Source organism: Salvelinus fontinalis, chromosome 1, assembly GCF_029448725.1.
Source record: "Salvelinus fontinalis isolate EN_2023a chromosome 1, ASM2944872v1, whole genome shotgun sequence".
NCBI lineage: Eukaryota > Metazoa > Chordata > Actinopteri > Salmoniformes > Salmonidae > Salvelinus > Salvelinus fontinalis.
The window spans coordinates 21,564,692-21,581,020 of NC_074665.1; the positions used below are offsets into that span (position 1 = coordinate 21,564,692).

Consider the following 16,329-nt stretch of genomic DNA (forward strand, 5'->3'; position numbering starts at 1 on the left):
TTTGAGACACTCGAAGGTGTACCTGTGAATGTATTCCAAGGCCTACCTTCAAACTCAGTGCCTCTTTGCTTGACATCATGGGAAATTCAAAAGAAATCAGCCAAGACCTCAGAAAAAAAACTGTAGACATCCACAAGTCTGGTTCATCCTTGGGAGCAATTTCCAAACGCCTGAAGGTACCAGGTTCATCTGTAAAAACAATAGTACGCAAGTATAAACACCATGGGACCACGCAGCCGTCATACCTCTCAGGAAGGAGACGCGTTCTGTCTCCTAGAGATGAACGTACTTTGGTGCGAAAAGTGCAAATCAATCCCAGAATAACAGCAAAGGACCTTGTGAAGATACTGGAGGAAACCGGTACAAAAGTATCTATATCCACAGTAAAACGAGTCCTATATCGACATAACCTGAAAGGCCGCTCATCAAGGAAGAAGCCACTGCTCCAAAACCACCATAAAAAAAGCCAGACTATAGTTTGCAACTGCACATGGGGACACAGATCATACTTTTTGGAGAAATGTCCTCTGGCCTGATGAAACAAAAATAGAACTGTTTGGCCATAATGGCCATCGTTATGTTTGGAGGAAAAAGGGGGATGCTTGCAAGCCGAAGAACACCATCCCAACCGTTGAAGCATGGGGGTGGTGGCAGTATCATGTTGTGGGGGTGCTTTGCTGCAGGAGGGACTGGTGCACTTCACAAAATAGATGGCATCATGAGGCTGGAAAATGATGTTGATATATTGAAGCAACATCTCAAGACATCAGTCAGGAAGTTAAAGCTTGGTCACAAATGGGTCTTCCAAATGGACAATGACCCCAAGCATACTTCCAAAGTTGTGGCAAAATGGCTTAAGGACAACAAAGTCAAGGTACTGGAGTGGCCATCACAAAGCCCTCAATCCTATAGAAAATGTGTGGTCAGAACTGAAAAAGCGTGTTAGAGCAAGGAAGCCTACAAACCTGATTCAGTTAGACCAGTGTCATGACGTTGCCTGTTTGGGTACAGCAAGCCCCATCCCCCTCTCCCTGCCACCCCCTTTCCTCCTTCAACTAGGTTGCTGTGGTCAGAAAGACGTCGTAAATTCCTGAGAATCTCCTCATGGACGCACAGTATAGCAGAGGGTACACTTTCATAGAGAACAAAGGGATTTCTTCCACCTCACAGAACTTGAGGTACGAACAAATTTCATGTTCCGGGAAAAGTATAAAAGATCGGTGAAGATTCCAGCTATGAACTGGTCCGTTTGTCACAACTTGGGAAATTCACGGGAGACTGTGTGGCTACATTACCATACCGCTGTTTATATAATAGCCTCAGATATGAGGTTTACATCTAATTGTTGTATAAGATGAATGAGTGAGTATGATACCGTTTGTATAATTGTGTAATATGATTTTGGACTGTTTAATGAAAAAAATCCAATCCCTTTTGATTTGAACTAAATCAGAGGACCGCCCCTGAGCCCAGTTAGGGTCAGACATCCTGGGACAGCCGATTTCTGCAATTCCGAATAAAAACCCAACTTTGAGAAATTATCACTAGACCATGTTTTTCTCCATTAGGAGTGGATGAAGGTTGCAGACCATTGCTGAATCTTTTAACCATACCACGTGGTTAAACTCTTAGACTATCGATACCGACAGAATAAGAACAAGTCTTTGATATTGATTACTAGTCTGCAGCTAGGAATTCGGTATCATTGAACGCGAAGAACGACAACCGCCGAAACATCCATTCTATAACGAATGTCACTTTGAACTATCCACAATAACCACGACAGAGAGAGGACGAAACTCTCCAACAGAAACAAACTTTTCACCAGCGATCAAGACGACACACTGAGCGTAAATATATATATATTGATTGAAATTGTTCCCGAATGAGTGAGCGTTCATGTGCAAAGGATTAGCATCTCAATTGTTATAGTTATCACTCTGTAGTGACTTCCTAGTCGACTCCCAATTCCCTTTCGTTTAACAAGCCGCCATGTCGGTTTAGCCCACTAGGGCGATTCTCCTATTATTTCTTGTAACCATATGTACTTTGTTTGTTTGTTTATGCATTTCTGTGAATTACTTAGTAATAAATAAATTATTTAAGACAATTGGTGTATGGATGACTCATAGTGAAGACTGGGTTAGTGCAGATAACCAACAATTTACAAACATTTGGAATGACACTAACGTGAGGTAAAGTAAATAATTAATTAATTCGAAGACTAATTGATCAGATAAAATATCTGAAAAGTTATTTTAGGAAATGATAACTTTGTAATCTGAATATTTTTCCTTGGTGCCCCAACTTCCTAGTTAATTAGTCACGTTATTAATCAGTTGATTGAATGGGCCAAAATTTACCCAACTTATTGTGGGAAGCTTGTAGAAGGCTACCTGAAACGTTTGACCCAAGTTAAACAATTTAAAGGCAATGCTACCAAATACCAATTGAGTGTATGTAAACTTCTGACCCACTGGGAATGTGATGAAATAAATAAAAGCTGAAATAAATCATTCTCTCTACTATTATTCTGACATTATACATTCTTAAAATAAATTATCCTAACTGACCTAAGACAGGGAATTTTTACTAGGATTAAATGTCAGTAATTGTGAAAAACTGAGTTTAAATGTATTTGGCTAGGGTGTATGTAAACTTCCGACTTCAACTGTATTCTCGTGAAGGCCATCCTATTCAACTATTGCTGTACATTTACTATTCTATCCATGTAGTCTTCAGATATACTGTCTAGTATATGCACAGAAATATTTGAATAGGATGGCCTTGACTAGAATACAGTATATAACCATTTTCATATGCCAAACAGTATTTAACATTAAAAGTGACCAGTGTTCCATGTCTATGTACATAGGGCAGCAGCCTCTAAGGTGCAGGGATCAGTAACCAGGTGGTAGCCGGATAGTGACAGTGACCAAGTTCAGGGCAGGTTACTGGGTGGAGGCCGGCTAGTGGCAGTCTGGGCGGCCTTGAGAAGAAAGCTGTTTTCCCAGTCTCTCGGTCCCAGCTTTAATGCACCTGTACTGACCTCGCCTTCTGGATGATAGCAGGGAAAACAGGCTGTGGCTCGGGTGGCTGAGGTTCTTTATGATCTTCTTGGCCTTCCTGTGACACCGGGTGCTGTAGATGTCCTGAATGACAGGTAGTGTGCTCCCGGTGATGCGTTGGGCTGACCGCACCACCCTCTCAATGGTGCATCTGTAAAAGTTTGTGAGGGTCTTAGGGGCCAAGACAATTTCTTCAGCCTCCCGAGGTTGAAGAGGCGCTGTAGTGCCTTCTTCGCCACACTGTTTGTGTGGGTGGACCCTTTCAGATTGTCAGTGATGTGTACACAGAGGATCTTGAAGCTTTTCACCTGCTCCACTGCATGCTCCCTCTCCTGAAGTCCACGATCAGCCCCTTCATTTTGTTGAGGGAGAGTATTTTCCTGGTACCACTCCGCCAGGGTTCTCACCTCCTCCCTGTAGGCTATCTCGTCGTTGTTGGTAATCAGGCCTACCACTGTTGTGTCGTCTGCAAACTTGACGATTGAATTGGAGGCGTGCATGGCCACGCAGTCATGGGTAAACAGGGAGTACAGGAGGGGGCTGAGCATGCACCCTTGTGGGGCCCCTGTATTGAGGAACAGCGTAGTGGAAGTGTTATTGCCTACCTTCACCATTTGGGGCGGCCAGTCAGGAAGTTCAGGACCCAGTTTCACAGGGTAGGATTCAGACCCAGGGTCCCGAGCTTAATGATGAGCTTCGGGGATACTATGGTGTTGAAGGCTGAGCTGTTGTCAATGAACAGCATTCTTACATAGGTAGTCCTCTTGTCCAGATGGGATAAGGCAGTGTGCAGTGCGATGGCGGTTGCATCACCCGTGGATCTATTGGGGCGGTATGCAAATTGCAGGGGGTATAGGGTGTCGGGTAAGGTGGAGGTGATATGGTCCTTAAGTAGCCTCTCAAAGCCCTCCATGATGATAGAAGTGAGTGCTACTGGGCGATAGACATTAAGTTCAGTTACCTTCACTTTCTTGGGTGCAGGAACAATGGTGAACATCGTGAAGCAATTCAATTCGCCTCCATGTTTTGCTACGTTGCGTGTCGGTTTGTACTGAACAACACATTTCCCCGAAACGGTGCGCACCCTTCTTCAACAGCCTTTGGGGGTCACAATTTGAAATCAATCTTCCTATTTCTTTTCGACCCTTTTCCCCAATCTCCGCCCCGAGAAATATGACATTTGTGATGTCAGGTAAAAAAAGGTAATCCTTTATCTCTCGTGTAACTTTGGAGTTATCGCTGGGAGGACATGACAATAGACATTCTCATTCCCACCTATAGGAAAAAGGGATTAGTTTTTGTCCTTCTCCATTTTCAAAGTTGTATCTCTAGGCAATGTGTTACATATACTGTACATATACAGTGTGTGGGTTGGATAACAAACAACGTACAGTATTCTTTCCATTATGAAAGGATACATTATCATTGCTTTAGACGGTAAAGGAGGACCTGGCCTGGAATGGCTGCCAGGCCGGCAGACGCAACCAGGCCGGTAGACACCCAAGGGAGGATCCCTCCTCTGCATTTCATTGAGTTCCATTCATCTTTATATCTCATGTCATCTGATTACCTTTCTTAATTGGAGCAGTGGGATCAATGTTAATTTGATTCCTGCTGTCCTGTTCTAGGCCAGGACAGAGGTGGATGACAGAGAGGAGGAGACAAAATAAGAGGGAGAGAAGATGAGAGTGAATGAAAGTCGGTGGGTAGATGAGGAGGAGGTTTGGATACTTGGGTCAAGGTGACCACGACACACCTGAAGGACACTCTTTGTCTGATGACGTGACCAAGCCACCCACCTTTGGAATACAACAAACGTGTATGCATATCCCCACATGCTCAGAAACGGCAAATTCATGAGAACACCCACAGACACTCACACAGAGGTAAATTCAGAATAACTGTATAAGAACAGTGACTACCTGGGAATTGCTTTGGTCCTCTGTTTTGCATCAGAACCTACTGAAGTTACCCATTGTGTAAAAACATCCTGAACTTATTGTGCCAAAATGACAAAGATTATAGACTCAAAATTCAGCACAAGAGCTAATCTAACAAACGCCTTCGCACATGTATTATCACTACAGAAAAGCGAGTGCAAACACTGAACCCCCCCCCCCACACACACACAACTCCCCCACACACACACAATGGCCGTCACCTAGGGAAAGTGTCATCTCAAATTGAACAGCAGAAAGTAGGTCAATGAGATTCCGTCGAGGGAACAGCGCGACAGGTTGTCGGTGTTGTCGCTGCAGACCAGATCGCTGGGTGGGTGACTCATGCTGACGCCTTGCTCAATACGGACCTTTTTTCCATTCTGTTCAATACGTGTCCATCCGCCATGCAGGCAGGGTGGAAGGCCTCAGTCAGGGACAGCTGGCTAGAACAGCAACGTCATGGCCCCAGGATGACCACAGGAGAGAGAGGAGCGGATAGGAAGGAAGAGAAGGTAACAGAGGGATTGAGACTTGAATAGAAGGGCAAACCTGGGGGATTTGAGACCAACATAAAACCTAGATGATATGCTGGGGGATTGAGACCAAAATAAAACCTAGATGACATGCTGGGGGATTTAAGACCAAAATAAAACCTAGATGATATGCTGGGAGATTTAAAACCTTTTCTCAATAGGGGGTGCTGTTTTCACTTTGTAAAAATTTTGTTCCCAAATTAAACTGCCTCGTACTCAATGCTTGCTCGTACAATATGCATATTATTATTACTATTGGATAGAAAACACTCTAGTTTCTAAAACCGTTTGAATTATATCTGTGAGTAAAACAGAACTCAAGTTGGAGCAATTTTCCTGTGAGGAAGTGAGAAATCTGAAATCAGTCAGGCTGTTCCGAGGTCAGTTTATTAATTTGCAAGTCGTCTATTGGTCGAGATATGCACTGCATACGCCTTCCCCTAGATGTCAGCAAATAGTGAGAATTGGAATGGTGTTGCTAGGCAGATCTGAGGCCATATAAAGGGTTTGGGAACGTGGGGTCCACTCTTTTCAACATTCGCCATGACGCAAGACAGACCTCAGGATGGCGTTCTGGAAAGCTACCGTTATAGGCCTTAGATATATCCGGCTCTGATTTTATTCGATATAGGTGTTAAAGACATCATGTTGTTATTTTAAACTGAGTTATACCAGTTTATATCACTATATTGCGATTTTCGGATATTTCTTTGTGCTGCGTTCTAGTGAGTTGGGCACGTCTGGGCCACATGGCTAATGTTTACTGCTAATTCCAAAGTTGAAGGCGACAATCTACAACCGAGCAACGATTCTTTTGGACAAAGGACAACTTGCCCAAGATTCTGATGAAAGCTCATTAAAAAGTAAGAACTATTTATGATGTTAATTCGTTGTTCTGTTGAAAAATGTAAAACTCAAATTCCGCCATTAATTTCGGTGCGGCCTCGCTTTAACGCACGCTGTATGTCGTAGTAACGTTAATTTAAAAAATCTAACACAGCGGTTGCATTAAGAACTAATGTATCTTTCATTTGCTGTCCAACCTGTATTTTTTAGTCAAGTTTATGATTAGTTCCTGATTAGATTAGGTGCCTCTCCCAAGATTTCTCCCGACATATTGTTGGCAGCTTGGCTACTATTCTCATTGTATAACCACGATTTGTGCCGCTAAATATGCACATTTTCGAACAAACTCTATATGTATTGTGTAATATGATGTTATAGGACTGTCATCTGAAGAAGTTTGAGAAGGTTAGTGAAAAAATGTATATCTTTTGCTGGGTTATTCGTTATCGCTAAGGTTGGCTTGAATCAATGCTGTTGTGTGGTTGGCTATTGTAGTAAGCTAATATAATGCTATATTGTGTTTTCGCTGTAAAACACTTACAAAATCTGAAATATTGGCTGGATTCACAAGATCTTTGTCTTTCATTTGCTGTACGCTGTGTATTTTTCATAAATGTTTTATGATGAGTATTTAGGTAATTCACGTTGCTCTCTGTAGTTATTCTAGTTGCTTTGGTGAGAGTTGTGATGGTGGCTGCAATGTAAAACTATGATTTATACCTGAAATATGCACATTTTTCTAACAAAACATATGCTATACAATAAATATGTTATCGGACTGTCATCTGATGAAGTTGTTTCTTGGTTAGTGACTATTTATATCTTTATTTGGTCGAAATTGTGATAGCTACCTATGCAGGAAAAAAATGGTGGAAAAAAAAAGTTGTGTCTTTTGCTATCGTGGTTAGCTAATAGAAATACATATTGTGTCTTCCCTATAAAACATTTTAAAAATCAGAAATGATGGCTGGATTCACAAGATGTGTATCTTTCATCTGGTGTCTTGGACTTGTGATTTAATGATATTTAGATGCTAGTATTTACTTGTGACGCTATGCTAGGCTATGCCAGTCAGCTTTTTTACTGATGGGGGTGCTCCCGGATCCGGGATTGTGATGAAGTAGAAGTTAAGACCAAAATAAAACCTACATTTAGGGGATTTGAAACCAACATAAAACCTACATGACATGCTGGGGGATAGAGACCAAAATAAAACCTAGATGACATGCTGGGGGATTTAAGACCAAAATATAACCTACATTTAGGGGATTTGAGACCAAAGTAAACCTAGATGACTTGCTGGGGGATTAGAGACTAAAATAAAACCTAGATGACATGCTACTGGATTTAGGACCAAAATAAAACCTAGATGATATTCTGAGGGATTTAAGACCTAAATAAAACCGAGATGACATGCTGGGGGATTTAAGACCAAAATAAAAAGCAAATTACATGCTACTGGATTAAGGACCAAAATAAAACCTAGATGATATGCTACGGGATTTGAGACCAAAATAAAACGATATGCTGGGGGGATTTAAGACTAAACTAAATCATATACATTTTTACTTGTCATACGCTACATAAACAACAGGTGTAGTAAACTAATAGTGAAATGCTTAGTTACGGGTCTTCCCAACAATGCAGAGACCAAAAAAAACAAAAAAAAACAAGGAAGAAATACACAATGAGTAACGATTGGCTATATACACAGAGTACCAGTACCGAGTCGATGTCCAGGGGTACAAGGGTATTTGTGTTTAGATATATATGTATACTATAGGTAGGGGTAAAGTGACTAGGCAACATGAGAGATAATAAACAGTAGCAGCAGCGTATGTGATGAGTCAAAAGAGTTAGTGCAAAAAAGGTCAATGCAGATAGTCCGGGTAGCTGTTGGTTAACAATTTAACTTACTATTTAGCAGTCTTATGTCTTGTGGGTAGAAGCTGTTCAGGGTCTTGTGTGCAATAATAGTGCAATAGTAATGTTTAACATGATTTTTTAATAACTACCTACCTCTGTACCCCACACATACAATTATCTGTAAGGTCCCTCAGTCGAGCAGTGAATTTCAAACACACATTCAGTCACAAAGACCAGGGAGGTTTTCCAATGCCTTGCAAAGAAGGGCACCTATTGGGACGTGGGTAAAACAAAAAGCAACCATTTAATATCCTATGAAAAATTATGAAGTTATTAATTACCATTTGGATGGTGTATCAATACACCCAGTCACTACAAAGACACAGGCGTCCTTCCTAACTCAGTAGCCGGAGAGGAAGGAAATCGCTCAGGGATTTAACCATGAGGCCAACAGTGACTTTAAAACAGTTATAGAGTTGAATGGCTGTGATACGAGAAAACTGAGGATAGATCAACAACATTGTAGTTACTCCACAATACTAACCTCATTGACAGAGTGAAAAGAAGGAAGCCTGTACAGAATACAAATATTCCAAAATATGCATCCTGTTTGCAACAAGGTACTAAAGTAATACTGCAAAAAATGTGGCAAAGCAATTCACTTTTTGTCCTGAATACAAAGTGTTGTTTGGGATAAATCCAATACAACACAATACTGAGTACCACTCTCCATATTTTCAAGCATAGTGCTGGCTGCATCATGTTATGGATATGCTTGTAATCATTAAGGAATTTTTCAGGATAAAAAAGAAACGGAATGGAACTAAGCACAGGCAAAATCTTAGAGTAAGACCTGGTTCAGTCTGCTTTCCACCAGACACTGGCAGGGGAATTCACATTTCAGCAGGACAATAACCTAAAACACAAGGCCAAATCTACACTGGAGTTGCTTACCGTGTAGACAGTAAAGGTTCCTGAGTGGCCGAGCTACAGTTTTGACTTAAATCTACTTGAAAATCTATGGCAAGACGTGAAGATGGTTGCCTATCAATGATCAAGAACCATTTGACAGAGCTCGAAACATAATCCAGGTGTGGAAAGCTCTTAGAGACTTATCCAGAAAGACTCACAGCTGAAATCACTGCCAAAGGTGCTTCTACAAAGTATTGAGAGTTGCTTCTACAAAAGGTGCCTCTACAAAGATGTGTGAATACCTATGTAAATTAGATATTTCTGTATTTCATTTTCAATAAATGTGCAAAAATGTCACTTTTCATTATGGCGTATTGTGCGTAGATGGGTGAGAGAAAACAATTTAATCCATACACAGTATTCAGCTCTAGACTTTTTCCACATTTTGTTGTGTTACAGCCTGAACTCAAAATGAGCTCAGGTGCATCCTGTTTCCATTGATCATCCTTGAGGTGTTTCTACAACTTGATTGGAGTCCGCCTGTGGTAAATTCAATTGATTGGACATGATTTGGAAACGCACACACCTGTCTATATAAGGTCCCACAGTTGACAGTGCATGTCAGAGCAAAAACCAAGCCATGAGGTCGAAGGAATTGTCCATAGTGCTCCGAGACAGCATTGTGTTGAGGCACAGATCTGGGGAAGGGTACCAAAACATGTCTGCAGCATTGAAGGTCCCAAAGAACAGTGGCCGTCATCATTCTTAAATGGAAGAAGTTTGGAAATACCAAGATTCCTAGAGCTGGCCGCCCGGCTAAACTGAGCAATCAAGGAAGAAGGGCTTTGGTCAAGGAGGTGACCAAGAACCCGATGGTCACTCTGACAGAGCTCCAGAGTTCCTCTGTGGAAATGGGAGAACCTACCAGAAGGACAACCATCTCTGCAGCACTCCACCAATCAGGCCTTTATGGTAGAGTGGCCAGACGGAAGCCAATCATCCTCAGTAAAAGGTACATTACAGCCCGCTTGGAGTTTGTCAAAGGCACCTAAAGACTCTAAGACCATGAGAAATAAGATTCTCTGGTCTGATGAAAACAAGATTCAACTCTTTGGCCTGAATGCCAAACGTTACGTCTGGTGGAAACCTGGCACCATCCCTACAGTGAAGCATGGTGGTGGCAGCATCATGCTGTGGGTGTGTTTTTCAGCCGCAGGGACTTGGAGACTAGTCAGGATCCAGGCAAAGATGAACGTAGCAAAGTACAGAGAAATCATTGATGAAAACCTTCTTCAGAGTGCTCAGGCTGAGGCAAAGGTTCACCGTCCAACAGGACAACGACCCTAGGCACACTGCTAAGACAACACAAGCGTGGCTTAGGGACAAGTCTCTGAATGTCCTTGAGTGGCTCAGCCAGAGCCCGGACTTGAACCCGATCTAACATCTCTGGAGAGACCTGAAAACAGCAACGCTTCCCATTCAACCTGACAGAGCTTGAGAGGATCTGCAGAGAAGAATGGAAAAACTCCCCAAATACAGGTGTGCCAAGCTTGTTGCTTCATACCCAAGTAGACTTGACGCTGTAATCACTGCCAAAAGTGCTTCAACAAAGTACGGGGTATGAATGAGAAAAAGCCCCGATTTAATCACATTTTACAATATGGCTGTAACTTAACAAAATGTGGAAAGGGTCTGGGGTCTGAATACTCTCTGAAGGCACTGTATATGCAGAGTCAGGAAGGATATTAGGAGTGGAGGGGAAGGAGGTGTGAAGAATGTTATAAGGTGATGATGGCGAGAGTGTATCGGGGGTTGACAAACACAGGAGGACGGTTTTCAGGTGCTGGTGAATGAGGGATGTCTCTCTGTTAGAGCCAGATGTATATGTATAGCAGTTAAAGTGTTAAAACCTACTCGAGACAATACTGCATCAGTCTCAATGCATCTGCTAATCTCCTTTAGGTCATGGGATGGACGGAGTAAGAGTAAGTGGGTGTGTGTGTGTGTGTGTGTGTGTGTGTGGAGGTGCTTTGCCTGGATGAGCTAAGGAGAGCAAGGGAAGCAGAAAATGCCTACGTGAAAATCTATTTTATGGCAATGGAGACAGAGAGGTGGTCAAATCCCGAAAAAAAACTAGGCACCAGGAACGTGTTAAGAATGATCCCAGGAGATGAAGCCTCATAACTGTTGAACAGTCATGTGACGTTAAGAAATTAATGAACATGCAGTAATGCAACATCTCCAGTACTGTATCAGTCTGCATCATTGATACAATGGTGCAGTGCAATAGTTTGTGTGACTAAACAGCCTTTCGAAACCAATATCTGACCACTGAGCCACACGTGCGCCTCACGTGCATGTGGGGGTCACCAGTTCACATATGAGTGGTCGGCACACCTCAAGGTCCGACTGTAGCCCTTTCATCCCTGGGGTTACTGACGCACGAGCACGGGGGGATGCTGGAACGGCACAGAGGCGATACTGCTGCCTAGCAGCTCAAACTATTTAAAAATGGAGGGAAAGAGAGGGAGTGCAGGGAGAAAAGTAGGGAAGAAAGGGAGCTGCAGGAAAGGAGGATAATAGGTTGCAGCAATAGGCTGCTCTCTCCTGTTGTGTCTGCCTAGCAACAGTGCCAAGCCACTCACCAGTGGTTTGGTCACTGTTGTCATGGAGACCACACACACACACATACAGTTTTCCGCTCCTGAAGGAGAAGTGATTCGAAACTCATAAACAGCCTGGTACGGCAACTACACAGAGTGACGTTTGACATTTGTAGTGCTCGTCATCGTTCCCCAGCTCCAAAATTATCATCTAATTGAGTCTTTATTTATACAGATTAGACGCAATTCCCTCAAGGTTTTGCATCGCTATGTTTTATCATGTACCGAAATTCAATTATTTCTTTCCTGCAGGTAGAGTTTTTTTGTGTCCTGCATGAACACTCTGAAATAAATCAAATCAAAGTTTATTTGTCACGTGCGCTGAATACAACAGGTGTAGACCTTACAGTGAAATGCTTACTTACAGGTGCTAACCAATAGTGCAAAAAAGGTACGAGGTGAACAATAGGTAGGTAAAGAAATAAAACAACAGTAAAAAGACAGGCTATATACAGTAAGGAGGCTATAAAATTTAGCGAGGCCACATACAGACACTGGTTAGTCAGGCTTATTGAGGTAGTATGTACATGTAGATATGGTTGAAGTGGCTATGCATATATGATGAACAGAGAGTAGCAGTAGCGTAAAAGAGGGGTTGGCGCGTGGTGGTTGGGAAACAATGTAGATAGCCATAGATAGTGTGGGAGCAGTGGTTGGTCGGCCCAATTGAGGTAGTATGTACATGAATGTATAGTTAAAATGACTATGCATATATGATAAACAGAGAGTAGCAGCAGCGTAAAAGGAGGGGTTGGGGTGGGGGGGCACACAATGGAAATAGTCCGGGTAGCCATTTGATTACCTGTTCAGGAGTCTTATGGCTTGGGGGTAAAAACTGTTGAGAAGCCTTTTTGTCCTAGTCTTCGCACTCCGGTACCACTTGCCATGCGGTAGTAGAGAGAACAGTCCATGACTGGGGTGGCTCTTTAACAATTTTTAGGGCCTTGCTCTCACACCGCCCGGTGTAGAGGTCCTGGATGGCAGGCAGCTTTGACCCAGTGATGTACTGGGCCGTACGCACGACCTTCTGTAGTGCCTTGGGATCAGAGGCCGAGCAGTTGCCGTACCAGGCAGTGATGCAACCAGTCAGGATGCTCTCGATGTTGCAGCTGTAGAACCTTTTGAGGATCTCAGGACCCATGCCAAATCTTTTTAGTTTCCTGAGGGGGAATAGGCTTTGTTGTGCCCTCTTCACGACTGTCTTGGTGTGTTTGGACCATTCTAGTTTATTGTTGATGTGGAGACCAAGGAACTTGAAGCTCTCAACCTGCTCCACTACAGCCCCGTCGATGAGAATGGGGGCGTGCTCGGTCCTCCTTTTCCTGTAGTCCACAATGATCTCCTTAGTCTTGGTTACGTTGAGGGATAGGTTGTTATTCTGGCACCACCCTGCCAGGTCTCTGACTTCCTCCCTATAGGCTGTCTCGTCGTTGTTCAGGCCTACCACTGTTGTGTCGTCTGCAAACTTAATGATGGTGTTGGAGTCGTGCCTGGCCATGCAGTCGTGGGTGAACAGGGAGTACAGGAGGGGACTGAGCACGCACCACTGGGGAGCTCCACTGTTGAGGATCAGTGTGGCAGATGTGTTGCTGCCTACCCTTACCACCTGGGGGCGGCCCGTCAGGAATTCCAGGATCCAGTTGCAGAGGGAGGTGTTTAGTCCCAGGATCCTTAGCTTAGTGATGAGCTTTGATGGTACTATGGTGTTGAACTCTGAGCTGTAGTCAATGAATAGCATTCTCACGTAAGTGTTCCTTTTGTCCAGGTGGGAAAGGGCAGTGTGGAGTGCAATAGAGATTGCATCATCTATGGATCTGTTTGGGCGGTATGCAAATTGGAGTGGGTCTAGGGTTTCTGGGATAATGGTGTTGATGTGAGCCATTACCAACCTTTCAAAGCACTTCATGGCTACAGACGTGAGTGCTACGGGTCTGTAGTCATTTAGGCAGGTTGCGTTTGCGTTATTGGGCACAGGCACTATGGTGGTCTGCTTGAAACATGTTGGTATTACAGACTTAAATCAGGGACATGTTGAAAATGTCAGTGAAGACACCTGCTAGTTGGTCAGCACATGCCCGGCGCACACGTCCTGGTAATCCGTCTGGCCCCGCAGCCTTGTGTATGTTGACCTGTTTAAAGGTCTTACTCACGTCGGCTACGGAGAGCGTGATCACACAGTTGCCTGGAACATCTGAAGCTCTCATGCATGCCTCAGTGTTGCTTGCCTCAAAGCGAGCATTGAAGTGATTTAGCTCGTCTGGTAGGCTCGTGTCACGAGGCAGCTCGCGGCTGTGCTTCCCTTTGTAGTCTGTAATAGTTTGCAAGCCCTGCCACATAAGACGAGCGTCGGAGCCGGTGTAGTATGATTCAATCTTAGCCCTGTATTGACGCTTGCCTGTTTGATGGTTCGTCGCAGGGCATTGTAGGATTTCTTGTAAGCTTCCGGGTTAGAGTACCGCACCTTGAAAGCGGCAGCTCTACCCTTTAGCTCGGTGCGAATGTTGCCTGTAATCAATCCATGGCTTCTGGTTGGGTTATGTACGTACAGTCACTGTGGGGACGACGTCTTCAATGCACTTTTTGATAAAGCCAGTGACTGATGTGGTGTACTCCTCAAAGCCATCGGAAGAATCCCGGAACATGTTCCAGTCTGTGATAGCAAAACAGTCCTGTAGTTTAGCATCTGCTTCATCTGACCACTTTTTTATAGACCGAGTCACTGGTGCCTCCTGCTTTAATTTTTGCTTGTAAGCAAGAATCAGGAGGATAGAGTTGTTGTCGGATTTGATTTACCAAATGGAGGGCGAGGGAGAGCTTTGTACGCATCTCTGTGTGTGGAGTACAGGTGATCTAGAATTTTTTTCCCTCTGGTTGCACATTTAACATGATGATGGAATAGTTAACATCCTAATGACAAGAGAACAAACCGTTTATACCATCATCAAACTAATTCCATATAATGAGAGTACAAGACAGTGTGCAGGAAGGAACAACAGCGGAAAGAGCAACAGCAGACAATATGTTGTATTTTACACTGAGAGTGCAGGCTGATTTGGAGCTGCAGTCTAGGCTACCAACTGAGCCCTAGTGCACACTGAGACCTCCATTAGGGGTAATTGTGGACTTCCTGCTCTGTCTGATGAGTGGAGAATATGTAGCCCCCACCATCTCATGTGCTTCCTGTACAATTTTCATGCATTTACATTTTAGTAATTTAGCAGACGCTCTTACAGTAGTAAGAACATACATTTACATACTTTTTTCATACTAGTCCTCCGTGGGAATGGAACCCGCAACCCTGGCGTTGCAAGTGCCATGCTCTACAAACTATGCTACATGGGACGACACCTGGGGCCGCATGGCAAATGGCCCAGGAACACAAGAACAATACTTGAGGGCAGGTCAGTCCTCCCCGTCAAGAGGAAAGACATCTCTCACGCACAGACGCAAGCAGGTTTATCAAATCAAGCAAATAGCAATACAATCTCCATAGACAAACATTGGCAGTAGAATGGCCTTACTGAAGAGCTCAGTGACTTTCAACGTGGCACCATCATAGGATGCCACCTTTCCAACAAGTCAGTTCGTCAAATTTCTGCCCTGCTAGAGCTGTCACGGTCAACTGTAAGTGCTGTTATTGTGAAACGTCTAGGAAACATCTAGGAGAAATAACGTCTCAGTTGCAAAGTGGTAGGCCACACAAGATCACAGAACGGGACCGCTGAGTGCTGAAGCACGTACTACCGAGTTCCAGACTGCCTCTGGAAGCAACGTCAGCACAAGAACTGTTCATCGGAAGCTTCATGAAATGGGTTTCCATGACCGAGCAGTCACACACAAGTCGAAGATCGCCATGCATGATGCCAAGCATCAGATGGAGGTGTGTAAACCTCGCCTCCATTGTACTCAAGGAGCAGTGAAAACGTGTTCTCTTGAGTAATGAATCACACTTCTCCATTTCGCAGTCTGACGGAAGAATTTAGGTTAGCCGGACACCAGGAGAACGCTACCTGCCCCAATGCATAGTGCCAACTGTAAAGTTTGGTAATGGAGGAATAATGGTCAGGGGCTGTTTTCCATGGTTCGGGCTAGGCCCCTTAGTTCCAGTGAAGGGAAATCTTAACGCTACATCATACAATGACATTCCAGACGATTCTGTGCTTCCAACTTTGTGTCAACAGTTTGGGGAAGGCCCTTACCTATTTCAGCATGACAATGCTCCGGTGCACAAAGCGAGGTCAATACAGCAACGGTTTGTCGAGATTGGTGTGGAAGAACTTGACTGGCTTGCACAGAGCCCTGACCTCAACCCTATTGAACACCTTTGGGATGAAATGGAACGGCGACTGCGAGCCAGGCCTAATCGCCCAACATCAGCCCGACCTCACTAATGCTTGTGGCTCAATGGAAGCAAGTCCCTGCAGCAATGTTCCAACATCTAGTGGAAAGCCTTCCCAGAAGAGTGGAGGCTGTTATAGCAGCGAAGGGGGGACCAACTCCA

General features: G+C 43.9%; 1 protein-coding gene across 4 annotated transcripts in view; it reads right to left on the reverse strand.

Annotated features, from left to right (window-relative positions):
• Positions 1 to 16,329, reverse strand: part of pemt (phosphatidylethanolamine N-methyltransferase) — an 88,745-nt gene that overhangs the window by 10,423 nt on the left and 61,993 nt on the right. The window lies entirely within an intron of this gene.